Raw genomic sequence first — 14,748 nt, 5'->3', positions numbered from 1 at the left:
ATAGGAGCTGGGGACATGGAGCTGCAGCAGTTTTGCCCCTCTCAGGCTGTCAGACACAACTTGACATCTTTCTAACAACAACACATATATTAAAAACAAAATTTTGCAGCAAATTCCAGCAGATTTTGAAGGGAAAATAAAGAAATTAACAGCTATACACAGGAACAAGAATGTTGGAACCCAGCTGACTTCAAACAAATTACATGGACAATTATATGCTTGACTTGCATGAGTCACTGCTCTGATCATAGTAGCTGTACTGTTGCAATAATTAACTATTTTTCCTCTCCATGAAAATTCATGTTAACTGTGCACTTACTGCAGCTCGTTTTCCCAGGCATAAGAGTCAGTCACAAAAAAAGCAAAGATGATTCTTTGGGGCATTTACCTGCAAGTGAAGAAAAAATTGAAATATTAAATTGAAATATTAAAAGGCTGAGCATTTTTCCTATATTATTTAATCCACCTGTTCACACTTGGATAAAATTCTGCTTTGCTGAAAGCAATACTCGTTTTGCTTAAATTGATATTTGCACTTTGAAGTACAACCTAAAATCAAACTAATTTACTGTATTGATTTTTGTACCTGTACTTGTGGCAGGTAACATGTTTTTATACACACATATGCATTTAGATAACTCAACATTCAAGAATTTTAATATCCCACCCAGACAAGTTTTTTAAGTATACACAATTAGATCACTAACTACATGTATCAAAAACAACACAAAAATATTTTAATAGCTGCTTATACAGTATTTTTAACCAAAAAAAAATCTAAAAGCCCTTTGTAAATAAGGAAAATACCTCCCTCCTGGACAGGATAAACTGGGTTTTACTTGAAGCAGACCCAGAGAATCCTCATTTCTAGGCCAGGTGTGTCTCCTTCATCTGGGAATGAGTTGAGTGTGGACGAAAGTGAAGTGTCTGGACCCTTAAACGTGATACCAAAGCACATAATAGTCTAAATTGTAAAGGGTTGGGATTTTTTGTTTTCTTTTTTGTGGGTTTTTGTTATTTGTTGTTTTTTTGTGGGTTTTTTTGTTTGTTTTTGGGTTTTGTTTTTTTTTGGGTTCTTTGGTGGGGTGTTTTGTTGTTTTGGGATTGGATTTTTGGTTTTTTTTTTTTTTGGTAATAATTTCTTGGAGTTGCTCCCTTTGCATAGAACAACCATAACTAAAAGGACACTGGAGCATTTGTGGATCTGCTCTTTAAGCCCTTGAGAGATAAAGAAGTAAAAACCAGCAGAGAAAGAACAAATAATATTTGTGATCAGAATGTACAGCAAATGCATTAAACACACCAGCGATAACACTGATGATACTGAAACAAGCGAGAATCGAGTGTGACATCTGAGCCTTACAGAAACCCCAGAAAACACAATAGCCTATTATGAGGCTGTAGGATACAAAGAGGTTCAGCTAAAAGGCCTTATTTAACCCTGCACTGAGTTAGGCTGGAGTCTCCCATCCCAGCAGCTTTATAACTCCAGGCTCAACAAGGGAACAAGCATCAGAGAAAACCCATAGGGAGAATGTGTTTGGGGGAGTTATATTTAATTAGAAGTGATCACGACATGCACTGTAATTAGGAATTATTATAGAAAGAGTAACAGGTCTAGACAAACCGTGCTCACATTCACCACCAGCCCAGATGTTCCACTCTGTTAAATCACGACTTGACCTACCTGTAAAACAAAATGGTTTTAGAGTCTAAAAATAGGGATGAAGATGTAGGGAAGGCAGGAGTGGGAAAGGGGTTAATGCGGGAGTGTTTAACACTAGTTAGCACTTACAGACATAAAAAATAAACAGCATTCTGGTTATCTCCAGCGAGGCACTGCCTTCCCCCGCACTGCAGGCTCGAGTCCTCCCCGGGCCGGAGCTGCCGCAGCTCCCAGCGGCACCAGTAGATGGCACAAAGCCTTTATTTCAGTGCCACCGCCACCAGGGCACCTGGAGCAGCTTCAGGACAGCGCTGGGACACATCCCTCTAACATTACAGCTGTAATCGTCAAATAACAGTGTTCTAAAAACACTTCGAATATATATATAGCACTGAATAAAAATTATATTAGATGTATTGTATGCCTTCAGTGGTAAAAGTGAATATAGATAACCGGAAGAAATACTAGACATCAATTAACATTACAATTATCAATTACAGCAGTCGCTAAAATATCCTATGACTCAGAAAATAAGAAAAATTAGAAGGATAGAAGTAATACAAATCAGGTTAAATTCATAAAAAGCAACTATTTTTTTAGAATTAAATGAAGATTTAAAAGAAACAACAAACCTGTCAAAAACTTTATGAAAATTTGACAAGGAAAAAAAGAGGACTAAATATCTGTCCAAAGCAAAAAAAAAGAATAGTTTATGATCAATCATACACTATCATCTATGACATTAAAGAACAAGTAAAATAGACACAAAAATCACATTTATTATTTTAAAAAAACCAATATACACACTCCCAGAACAGCTGCTTTGCTGTTACAAACATGTTGGGAAACCCCAGTTCCTGGAAAGAGAACAAAAAGGGAATTATACTGAAATACAGGGCTGGGGAAGCAGCTCATGCTCTGTAAAGCACAACACTTGCTCCTGTACAGTTTTGACAAAATCCCTGGAATACTACAGCAAGAAGAATCAGGCTGCCTGACTCCATTTTTCAAGTTGCAAATATAACCTATAGCTACCTAATTATAGGATTTAATGATACTTAATTTTGTATTTTCAGAGAAATATTATGACATCATGTCATTTTACAGGGCAAACCACTTAGCTTAATAGCTGCTATTCACTGCAGAAGCACACATTAAAAGCTATGCAATCATATGGTAAATTATGCTCATATCTCTTGGTCAAATTACAGCTTAATAACATGAGAAAAACTGTAAATAACGTGAAGATCCATGGTTTAATTATTTTAATAGAAAGTAATGTATCAAATAATTATGAAAAATAAAGAAGCAGCCAGGTCTAATGGGCTGGAATATCCAAGCAACGTTTTTCTGCATTAAGCCAGGAGCTCCTGGACCAAAATGTTCATAATAAGAACATCTTAATTTTCCCTCCAATCCAGCACAACTGCAGGCAGGCAGAGCAGCAGGCAGTGTTTGCTTCTCCCACCCCTGATGGGACCCAGTGGTTGTGCAGATCAGCTCAACAGGTTGTTCTGGAAGGCAGACTGGGTTCTGGCAGATTTGGTTCTGGCAGGTTTGTTCTCTGCTGGCCCAGCCCAGGCTGTGCCACGTGCTCAGATGTGGGCCATGGGGACAGCAGGGAATGTGCAGCCAGGAGCAGGAGAGCTGCTCCACACCAAAGCCTGCTGACCCCAGATTAAGGTGTAAGGCCCAGCTGATTAAATTTGGGACAATTTAGTCAAGGGTGTTTGACAAGAGAAGGTTTGGATGGCAACAATTTTACAGATAAACCCAGAAATAACAGACATGCCCACCACTGTAAAGAACCCTCATTAGCACAGCTGCATGACTTAATGAAAATTAGTGTCCTGTTCCCAAAGCAATGCTGTGACAGCAGCATTTTGCAGGGTAAATACCCCAGTTTTATTGCTGCTATGGACAGCTGGGCTGTCTGCCTTAATTCCTGAGCAGCTCAGGTATCCACAAGGGTATCCAGGAGAAGGTGTCTCTGCCCAAGGCAAGGGGCTGGAACAAGATGGGCTTTAAAGCCCTTTCCAACCCAACCTATTCTGTGATTCTGGGAGTGAAAGTGGAAAAACATCTCTTGTGATTGTTGACCACCACGTTTGCTGCTAGAGAAGTGAGACCATAGAGAATCTGGTGGTGGCAAATATCAGTTATACCCTTTGTACACAAAACTTTTTAGCTCCTTATGCTCTTCTCACTGCACATCACCTTAAAACTTACCATGGAGAAGGTACAGACTCATGGAATGGAATTGCTCCTGCTCTGAAGGGTGGTTTGCTGAGGAGGGCAGCAACAGCAGTCTTCACAGTTCTGATCACCTCACAAAGGGCTGAGGAGGGAATCAGAGAGAAAGTGAACAGGAAGCCAAGGCAAATATCCATCTGACTCCAGGACATGTGAATTCCCTCCTGCCTGAAGCTCTGTGCTGCCTCTCCACCTCTCTCACAATTTCTGTAAGACATTTCTGCTAAAATGAGCTGCACTGAGTACACCTGTTAGTAGAGCTGTTTATAGTCACCCACCTCCATTTGACTTGAACATATTAGAGAAGGATCACAGAAAAAGCTTAATTAGCAGTTCTGGGGAAAAAAAGAAAAATTAGTAAGAGGGATTAGTCATGTCTGTAACCAAGATGGAACAGCACTGATAGTCCCTCATGGTGGGAGCTGGCAACAGTCACTGTGCTCACCCTGGAGATAAGAGAAATGTGTTTCCAGACTCAGCAAACTGTCACTGCTCCTCTCCAAGGCAGCACGAGGGTCACACAGGGCTGAGGTTTCACTTCTAACCAGGCATCCTGCCAGTGGTGATTTCCTGAAGGGACAGAAAGCTGAGCAAAACTGAACCAGCCAGACTGGGCATCTTTAGGAGGCAAGGGAAGTGGTAGCAGTGCCCATTTCTCAGATGGCTGCACCAAGAGTACCTTTGCATCTCATGAGGATGTCCATAGAAACACAGAAAGGGACTGGAGCATGGATCACCTGAAAGCACTTCCAGTACAGGAACACCTTTGCTAGGCCTGCATTATAACTCCAAATTTACAGGAATTGGAATTTCATGGACCAAGATCCTAACACTGCTGACAGAGAAGCAAATCATAAAACATCAACATCCCTAACCCCTTACTTCAAAGTGCAAGCTGCAATTTTGCATCAGTAATAATCCAAGGGCATATTGGTAAAACAAATCAGAATTTCTTTTTTTTGTTTTTCTAACCCCACAAGGAGGCAATTGGGAAAAGGTTTGCACAAAACTCAAATCCCATTGTCAAAAGAAGAAGGAACATGCTGGATCTGAAACAGGCCAAAAAGACAACCTCAGCAGGAGACAGGAGGAAGATTAACAAGTGAAATTGCTGTTTGACAATGAGTGTTGCTGAGATGGAAAGCACAAAGGACTGGCTGACAAAAATAATTATTACATTCACAAGTGTTTCAGATGCAAAATGATGGAGCTGATGATTTCTCTCAGCTCAGCAGTAAAATACTCCTGTTGGCTGTTTAATTGCAAACCTGGCTGAGCAGCCCCCTCCAGGACACAAATGTCATACATTAAGATTTACTGGGAAGTTTTCTTCCAGTGCAAGTCATGTAACTACTATCCCCCCAAAACTTCAGTAAAATTCTCTTTATTAACAAAAGAAATATGAACTACACTGCAAAGGGGAGTTAGTTAAAAAATAAAAGCTATTCTAGGTCTCTGAGAAGACTTTAGAGGTTCCTTCTCCCAACACTGGGAGACAGAAATAGGCATATTGAATTTGCAGATTGGTCAAGGTCCAAAAATTTTCCAAGGTCCTTAAAATTTTATTTTCTGGAGGCACAAAAGACACAGCTTTTATTGCTGCTGAAATTAGCTTCCCTGGGTCACAGACTACCATTCAAAGAGTGATTACAAACTAAAGAGCTTTTCCCCAGTCAAGGAGGGGAAATAAATGCCATACTTACAGTATTTTAGCAACTCTTGCCACTGAGAATTTATTGTCTCAGAACAATGAAAATAAATGCAAAATAACTCAATTGATAAATGCAGGGTACAATCTGTAGAGAAAAAAACAACCGCCCCAAAAGCAGAATAAAACCTATTTCTCTGGAGCCTTGCCAGCTCCTTCCTGAAACACACTGATTTTGGATGCCTTCTAAGGCCACCATCTCACCTGTTGTTGCAGTGGTCTGGTAGCAAATGTGTTTGACTTCACAGTTTCAGGTCAAAAATATTTCTTCTGCAAGCATGAGTAAACCAGAGCCCAGAGACTTCTCAGCTCCCACTTTGTGGGGATGTTTTGAGACTTTTTTCCTACATTATTTTCTGACTCTGTAAATTTTCTGGGGGGGATGTCATCAGTCTTTGGCTCTGAGTGTGCACTGTGCCTTCAACTACCAGGACCCAAAACTTATGGTACCCTCAGTTACAGAAAAAAAAAATCCAAATTATAGCTCAGAGGTTGAAACACTCTTCTTTTCCTCTTGTAGGTAGCAATTGCAAAGCTACAATTAACCTCAATTAATAGGAAGGGTAAACTTTCTACAAGAATATGCTGTTTAGATGTTCTTGGTGAGAGCACTTGGCACTGCTTCATCCCTCTGTAACAGGGAGCTCTGCTGGGGTGAAAATTAAAGTGGCTAAAGTTTAATCCAAGTGCAAAGTAGGCCTTTTTCCCCCTATAGGAAAAACAATCCTGCTAATAAAAGCTACCTGGAGAAGCTCAGAGTCAGTTTGGTTCCTGAGTGCATCCCTGCCCTGAAGAGCCTCCCGAGACCCCCCTCCCACACCCTGGCCACTGCCACACTTCAGCTCAGGCTGAATTCCTTGGTTCTTCCCTGAGGTCTGGCTCAGTCCTGCTGTGCCCAGCTCCAGGGGACTCCCTGGGTTCCTGACCCCCAGCCTGCCCCACCACCACACATTTGTGTCATTTCTGCTGATCTGGGCTGCACCCAGAGCTTGGGAGTGCCACCAGCCCTGCCCAGCTCCTGGAAAAGTTTCTGCAACCCTTACCTGAGGCAGCAGTGCAACAACTGAGCTCTTTTCCCTTGCTCTCACTGTTCCTTCCTCCTATTAGGGGAAAAAATATTCCAAACTACCAACTTGCACTCCACCCACAAGATTGGTGGAACTGACAAAAAGATCAAGGTCACAAGAGATAAAAATTTGGGGAAAATTGCTAAATCCAGTGCAGAACTGTCCCCTTCATGGTTTCTACTGTATTAAGATCACATTTTCAACCCATCATGTCTCCCTCACATCCCTTGAGATACATTTTATATTCTATATCCAAAAGCCATTTCCTACTGGCTTTGTCAGTGTAACAGCTGTAGTAATTACTAAAAAAATAGCACTCCATGCATGCTGTTTGTAAGGGTTATGTGTCTATCCCATAGGCCAGCAATATGTACCTTTAGTTGAATCTTTTTGCCATCAAGCCAGGCTGCTAATTACTTGCAAATACTAATGAACTTCTGAACAGTGCTGCCCAAAGTAAAATACACTAGACCATGCATTGTAGAAAAAAAATAAATTACATCCCTTGAAGTCAAAGGCTTTGACATCATAATATTAGATTTTTAGTTTAAAACCTCCCTATGCATCTGAAATTAATTTATGTGTATTTGAATGTAACTTGGCTTTTTAGCTGTATATTTTTGAGGGGACTTCATACTGCCTTGTGTTTCATACAACTGGCTCAGTGTGAAGGAAGGAGAGCAAACACCATATCACTACCTGAGATCAGGTGGCCTTTGGCTTGGGCATGTCCTCACCTAACATAAAAAGGCACAGCAGAAGATCTGAGTGAGAGAAAAACTGAAAAGATAAAAAGTTTCAAAAACAAGAGGATACATTCCATTGTCTTATTTTTCCCTTAATTTATTTTTGTATTCCCAAATTCCAGAAATATGTGTCCTGCACCCCTCTTCCCACTTAATCCTAGCTCCATACTCATCCCTACTGGAAAGAACGTTTTCCTCAGCCACAGTGCTGCATATCCAGGTTAAAACTAATCACATTTGTCAGGTGAGATTTCAGTGCTGGCTTTAAGCATATGTGAAACCATGGCCTTGTTAATCAGCAAATTTTACCTAATTACCAGAAGCCACGAGGGATGATCCTGCTGCTGTAACATTTCCCAGCTCCCATTCCCAAACTCTGTGGGTTGTGTTGTCCCCTTCCATCAGGCTTGTGACCCAAATACCAGCACACATGAACAAACTCCCTTCCCCCTTGAGACCCAGTTTGTATCTCGGGCTCCAGCTCACAAATTACTGCTGATCTGCAGTGAGATCTGAACAGATCCTTCTGCAGGTTTGGCAGCCCTGCACCTCGTTCCCCCCGGGGCCAGGAGGCAGAGGGAGGTGCAGGATCGGGGTGGGAAGGTGCAAACAAACCCAGGCCCCTCTTGCAGTGTTGCTCCCTGATCCCCACTACGGGCAGCACAGCTGAGGAGAAGCCTTTGTTTCCCACTTGGAAAATCTGTTCCATTGAGGATTTCAGAAAACAGAACCATTTCATTCCAGCTCAACTCCATGGCTTGGGTTGTGCTCCTCTGACAAGCCATTAATCTCTCTGACATACACAAGGATCCATACAGGAGAGGAAGAGCCTTGCTCCTGGGCTACTTGGGAGACAACACAGGCCCTTATCACCCACCCAGCAGAGGAGGGCTGACAATGGCACATTTTCTTCTAGAACAATCTACTGCAGCCAATTCCCCCTGCTAAGGAAACAACTGAACTATTCTGAAAGGTTAGATTGGACTACTTATCTAAGAGAGATGAAGAATAGATTTTAGTCTTCTGTTATCTGTTTCCATGAGAAAATCTCCATGCTTGCCCCAGAGTTCCCTTTTGTGTCTAGTCTAGACTATCATAATAGATCTGACAATGGTTTTTATTACATAACTTTGGGAAACAGACTCAGAGAACTTGGTTAATAGAAAAATTCTGCTTTGAATAAGATAGGACAATGTGTGGCTTTTAAAAAACAAACCATGAATGCCTCTATTGTTGGTTTGCTTTCAAACTTGATTTCTCAGTCTAAAAAAAAAAAGCAAAAGCCATTAAATATATTTTAGATTGTGCTAAACAGTAATATCCATAGGAAGATTTCCTTTTCCTACACTTCTTCCTATGGATAAGAACACAGTGGAATTCTTGATGCATGGAAAAATAGGATTTGACCTTAAATTGCTGTTCCAGATGATAGTAAAGTGATAATCCCAAACCAACACCAGATAAAACTCATGGTCACCAATTGACCAAGTTAACCTATGAAATCATCAGGGCTGCCATCCTGCCAGTCACTCACAGCTAAATGCTCTGAAGCACTTGTGTCGTCCTTTGTCATGACTTGCTCCTCCAGGCTGCATGCACTCCATGCTTTCAGGAGTGAGGTGCAATAAATCTCTGTAAAGCAGTTCTCTTGCATTCATGGCCATGATACTCCACTATCTCCTGAAGAAATGCCCTCACTGTGCCTCTGAGCTGCACAGCAGACACAGGCAGCCTTACAAGACATTTTGTATTACAAATAAGGCTGATTAAGATGTGGTTTCTGCTAAGCACCTTCATATTAAACTATTTTTGGTGCTATTTTGACTTCCTCCACAGTTCAACCTTCCAGATTACTTCTCTGTCCTGCTTTCCAATTGGAAGGGATGGAAAAACTTGTTAGTGGTGTTAAATGGAACAGAGATTCCTCCTAATGGATTATTGATCATATTTGAGTGATCTTTAGAGTATCACAAGCAGAATGCCTTTCTCCCCTCTGTATAAGAATCTGATATTAAAAATATTAGCATTACCTGCTGATTGTTTTCATGAGGGAAAGCATTAAGCACAAAGCCCTCCTCTGTAAGAGGAGGTAGCATCTCTATTTTTAACCAAAGATTTTATAGGGTATTTCATCAAAGTCAGAGAACCCCTTCACCAAAAACAAACAAACAAAAAAGCAGTATGAAAGTTCTCCACTACTCAGCCATAACCACGAGATTGTTTGGCTGAAACACATCACAAAGTAATTTGCTACCTCCCCACAATACCAATTTTAAACAGAGCAAGAATGAAGGGCTTGGCAGATGAAAAGTGCCATTTTATTTCATGTACGTTGTCCTAGAAACCTTTTTCAGCTTTGTGGGTTGTATCTAGCAGGCATCTTGTAATCAACCCAAAGTCCTTTCCCATCTACAGACTAGGACATATTAGATTTGGGTTTAAAGCTAATTTGATATTAGGTGACACCTAACTAACTAAATTATAGCATTTCTTTCCTACAGCTGGAGTCAAATGCCAATATTTAGTTTCACTTCTTATAAAGTCAGTTTTCAGAAATAACTTTGGCAACAGGCTGGTTAAAAAATTATATGTAAATATAGATCTTCATCTAAGATTCTGCCAGGGGAAAAAAGTCACCAAACTGGAGGCCCTATGAAAAAAATACTCCCTGTTTTCAACTAAGTTTGTAACGAGGTTTGAATGGCTAAAGGCAGCCCAGGTTTGCATCTGCACAGCACTGTCACACTGTGCTAATCCAGCCCTCCACCCTGGCCCAGACAGCTCCCTGGAACACTCACAGCACAACACATGCTCCTAATTACCCATTTCTCTGTGCAGGCAGCTCTCAAGACCTGCATTTCCCAAATGGTTGAAGTCTAATTCCCCAGGAAGAAAACACATGCAGCATCTTTGCTGCAGCCCTGGAAGGAAAGAGGGAATGACAAAAAGCCTGGCCCTCCACTCAGACAAATTGCTCACCTGCACCAGCATCTTTCACATTTTGGGCAGTAACTTGGAGGTGTTTGGACCAAATCCTTCCTAGCAGGGGAAGTGAAGCTGGCATTTGCCAGGGAAGGTGTTGCTGATGTGCCCCTCAGAAGTGGGGTGACCTCTGTGACACCAGGAATGTGTGGCAGCTCTGTGGCAGCCCTGTCCTTTTCAGCCTGGGATGCCAAGTTTCTCTAACCCACCTACAAAGCTGCTTATTGCTGCCTGAACACAGAGCTTGCAGGGATGCTCCCTTCAAAACTCATTCTCCAAAGGATGCTCACAGGGGAAAAATTATTCTAAGGATAGAAATATGGGTTTTTTTAGTTCTAATTTTTCCTTCACGATGGAAAAGACCAGCCACAAAGGAATGTGATCAAAGACTAAGTTTAGTCACAGGTATGACAGAAGAGAGCAGCAGTTTAAAAATACAGCTTGCCAAAGGCTGAACAATAATTTATGGACTGAAGTGAGTGAAAAACAAGTAAAGCTTAAACAGAAAAAAACTCATACCTAAAATTGAGTTCACTGTGAAAACATGAAAAAATAATAACTAAGAATCCCAATGAACTGGGAGATGGTTGTGTACATACTATGTACATTCAAAAAGCTACAAATCTTCAAAAAGATTGGGAAGAATGTGACAGCTTTTTCTTCAACAGTGTTATTTGCCCAAAAATGAAAACTGCATTTTCCTCCAAACTGTTTCTTAGTATCACCTCTCCAAGAAAAACCTAAATAGTGATTTGGTTTCTACTCCTTCCATCCTTCTACCTCTTTATTTGCCCAACATAAAGAAGCTGCTGATTTCCAAAATGAGCAAGCTAAGGGAGCTTGTTTTGAAATTATAGCCCCATGTCCATCACTTGAGTAATACATTTTAATGTCAAGGCTGCTCACTCTAGCACTGGGAAGGGACAGCCAAGCTGTACATGTGACAGCATGGAAGGTAAAGGCAGTGCATTAAAAACACCTGCAACTGCTGAGGGACAGCTTGGAATTTACCCTCAGTTATAAAGCTGAGACTGGCCTGAGAGAAATCAGTTATAAAACAGTCTCACTTGGAGCTATAACCTGCATTTTATCCTGATGTGTTTATGAACTTGGCAGCCCCCAAAGCCACTGATTATCATGGAAGTGACACCTACCACACTGCCATTAATACCCTGGCACTCACATCCTGTGAGCCACGATCCCAGCCACAGGAGGCTCACTGCTGCTCCAGGAGGGGCATTACTGTCACCTGTGGATATAAAGTGGGTTTTGTTCAGTTTAAATCAGATTAATGACTGAAAGTTCTCATGCCTACTAAACCATAGAGAGGACAGGGCTCCACCAATCTTGTAAATATCAAGACTTTAGTAAAGACAAAACAATCATCTTTAATTGAGCTATTCCTCAGTTGCCATCTGGAGTTATGGTACTTCTTAGAGAGAGAAGATTATTGCTTCAAAAGCTGAAAGATCAAGTAATGTCCCAAATAAAGACATTATCACAATGAAATCAGCAGTTCCATTTGAAATACAAAGTGGACCTAAGCAACAAACAATTGCCCAGAGACAACTGTTAGATTTAAGACTGTGTAAAGTTTATTGGGGAGAATCAATAGTCTCTGCCAATGGCATTTGGAGCACTGACACTATGGAATATTTTATCTCAGATTCCTCAATCTTACTGTTTGATTGCTATTTTGGAACACAAATCCTATTAATGTTCCTATAAAAACCCAAACCCTTTAAAAGTTGCAATGGCTTAGACCAAAATATAAAGCCACGAAATTGTATCAAAAGCAGGTATTAAAAAAAACCTACAAAAAAGCAAAAAACCCCAGAACTAATGAACGTTTCAGAGATGAACAGATCTGGTTTAACAAAAGGGTGACATCTTGGGGTTTGCCTCCTTACAAGACTTTATTGCCATGGCTTTATGGCAGTCCCTGAGTCAGCAGAACAGCTCTGCTGGGACACACAGCAAACTCCACACCATCTTCCTGACAGTCACAGCACCACAGAAAATGCTTCACAGCTGCAGACTCTAGAATTGTTCCTAGAGCTGAGCCTGACAGAATTTGTGCCAAGCTTGTTGCAGTTAAACAGCTCTTGAAGAGCAGCTGATTTCTCTTAAGTTATGAGTATTATTTTATAGCTCCATAATGCAAAAGGAGTATTTATATCTCACTGTGCTCACTTGTTTACATTGAGTCCCACATTAAAGTCCCACATTTTCCAGTAAAAATTTTCTAAACTCACTTATTGAAACTTTTCTAGAGGAAGGGGGAAATCTCTTACCTTTGCCTTCTGACCTCATTTCAGCACCAGCACAATTCACATGAATATGGCAAGCAAGGTTTGGCTAACAGAAGACTTCAGTTATCAGTGAGACACCAAAAGATGGCATTTTTAAAAGACTGCAGATGGAGAATTTGTTCCCATCTATATTGGAGAATATAGAATGGTTTTTCCCAGTGTTTTTTTTTCCAGTTCATTCTTAGAATCTGTTTTTCATGGATTTGTACATGCAGTGAAAAGTTATTTTACAGTTTAAAGTTTAATGCCTAAACCTGAGAGCTATTTTAATTATCTCAAAATATTCATCAACTGACTAACAGTTCACGACTTTAGGAAGTTTATTGATGAATAAATCCCTATCTGGCTTTTCCTTGCTCATGTTTTACACATTTCATACCTTTACTCTCTCAAGTGTTAATCACCAGCCATCTCTGAAATTGTGCCCATCTGTTTAAAACACATTGATAATGAGATACCCAGGTTCAGTTAAAATGAGTGCTCCTGCAATGACTTGAGGCCACTGCCCTGCTGCTGTCCCAAGCAATGCCCACAGATACTCCCAAATTGTGCTGTCCTTTCCTTGTCACCAAGCAAGGGAATGTTTAATTTGCTCTCCACTTTCTCCCTCAGCTCTATTTTCCAAGTTTTCCCTTGGACTGAACTTCCTATTTTTTCCCCCCAAGGACACACAAGTTTTTATTTCTCCTCTCCACTCACTTACATTCAATTTCCTGTTTCCAAGACTTTTAGGTTATGTTGTATTATTTCTTCCTACTTGTGTTTGTAACACCTGACTTATGATCATCTGCAAATGCTGTTAATATTCCTCTTACATCCAGCCTCTCTGAAATCATTGATCTGGGACATTCATCAAAGCAGACAGTTGCTTTCTTCCACCTAAGAATAAATGAAATTAAATGCAAAATTTGTTTGCCAAAGACATGGTAAAGGTGGAGTCAAACAAAAGTAATTAAAGAATAAAGAAAGTACATTAGAAGCTCTCCCAAAATAAAAACAAAACAATTAAAAATGGCAGATGTTCAGTGAGAAGAGGGATGCTCAGGCAGGATTAGTTCTGCCATTTCTAGAATGACACGAGGCAAGAGTGGAAGGACAGAACAAATTCTCTGCATTCCTTTCATTAGCCAAACACATTTCCTGGTCCTATCACGTCAATAATCCCAGAACCAAGTGGGACAGCTGCAGGAGAAAGTGGAAACTACAAGGGATCTTCGCCTGCTTTGAGAAGAAAGCTCTGGCAATGGGCACAGCGCGGTAAAGCGAGAGCTCTGCAGTCAGGACACGCCCCCCATAAAGGCATGGATGGGAAAGCGCCTTTCCTGAAGGATGAGGAGGCTGAGCTGCTTACAAAGACACCCGACATTCACAGATTGTTTCAGTTGTGTGCTGCCCAGACATCCCTGAAAATTTACAGCTGGCAATTTCCTCTGAATGCCTCATTCCTTTCACTGCAGCCTCACCCAACACCTGCCTTCTCTTTGCCTTATTTCCCTAGCTCTATTTTATCCTCTTCCCTGCTCTTTCCACTTACAAGTCCTACTTCACCAATCCAGTAATGATACCAGCATGATATTTTTATCTTATTTTTATGCCTCCTCCCTCAGCTTTCCCAGATGCACAACCTCTAATGATGACACACCACCCAAGAAAACCATTCTGGTTCTGACACCCAAATTGATCACAGCTGAAGGAGATGACCTGCTAAAGTAAATTCACAGGAAGAGTGTCCAAAAACAAACAAAAACTTTAAAGAGTGAAAAAAAAACCTGCATAGAAGGTAAAAGGAAGAGCCCTCTAACTCCAGGGTGAAAGTTAATAAGCACTGCTTGCCTATCCTCATAGCCTTTATTCTGTGACACACTCAGGCCTGGTGGCCCATCCCTTCACCCCTGAACAGGGACTAGACAATTCAAAATTCATTAACTCCCCCAAATTGTGGGGCCCCAGTGAAGAACAAATAGACCACAAAAGCTCAGTTATTTAATTCAGCTCACATGGCACCCACTCCCTG

At 41.0% G+C, this 14,748-nt stretch overlaps 1 long non-coding RNA gene across 18 annotated transcripts in view; it reads right to left on the bottom strand.

Annotated features, from left to right (window-relative positions):
- LOC135297767 (uncharacterized) overlaps positions 1-14,748 on the bottom strand; it is a 64,473-nt gene that overhangs the window by 46,701 nt on the left and 3,024 nt on the right. For 11 of the 18 annotated variants that reach the window (XR_010359691.1, XR_010359695.1, XR_010359700.1 and 8 more), the window contains 6 exons: positions 13,438-13,613; positions 11,577-11,671; positions 4,365-7,474; positions 3,896-4,004; positions 1,637-1,687; positions 320-388 (listed from right to left, as the gene is read on the bottom strand). This is a non-coding gene — a long non-coding RNA (uncharacterized LOC135297767). Of the gene's footprint in view, positions 1-319; positions 389-1,627; positions 1,688-1,795; positions 2,005-3,895; positions 4,005-4,364; positions 7,475-11,576; positions 11,672-13,437; positions 13,614-14,748 lie in introns of all 18 variants that reach the window. The other 7 variants (XR_010359689.1, XR_010359692.1, XR_010359688.1 and 4 more) reach the window with 7 other exon arrangements.

Source organism: Passer domesticus, chromosome 3 (assembly GCF_036417665.1).
Source record: "Passer domesticus isolate bPasDom1 chromosome 3, bPasDom1.hap1, whole genome shotgun sequence".
NCBI classification, from domain to species: domain Eukaryota; kingdom Metazoa; phylum Chordata; class Aves; order Passeriformes; family Passeridae; genus Passer; species Passer domesticus.
Note: the sequence above shows the minus strand (reverse complement) of the source record. Positions and strands in the feature narration are given on the sequence as shown.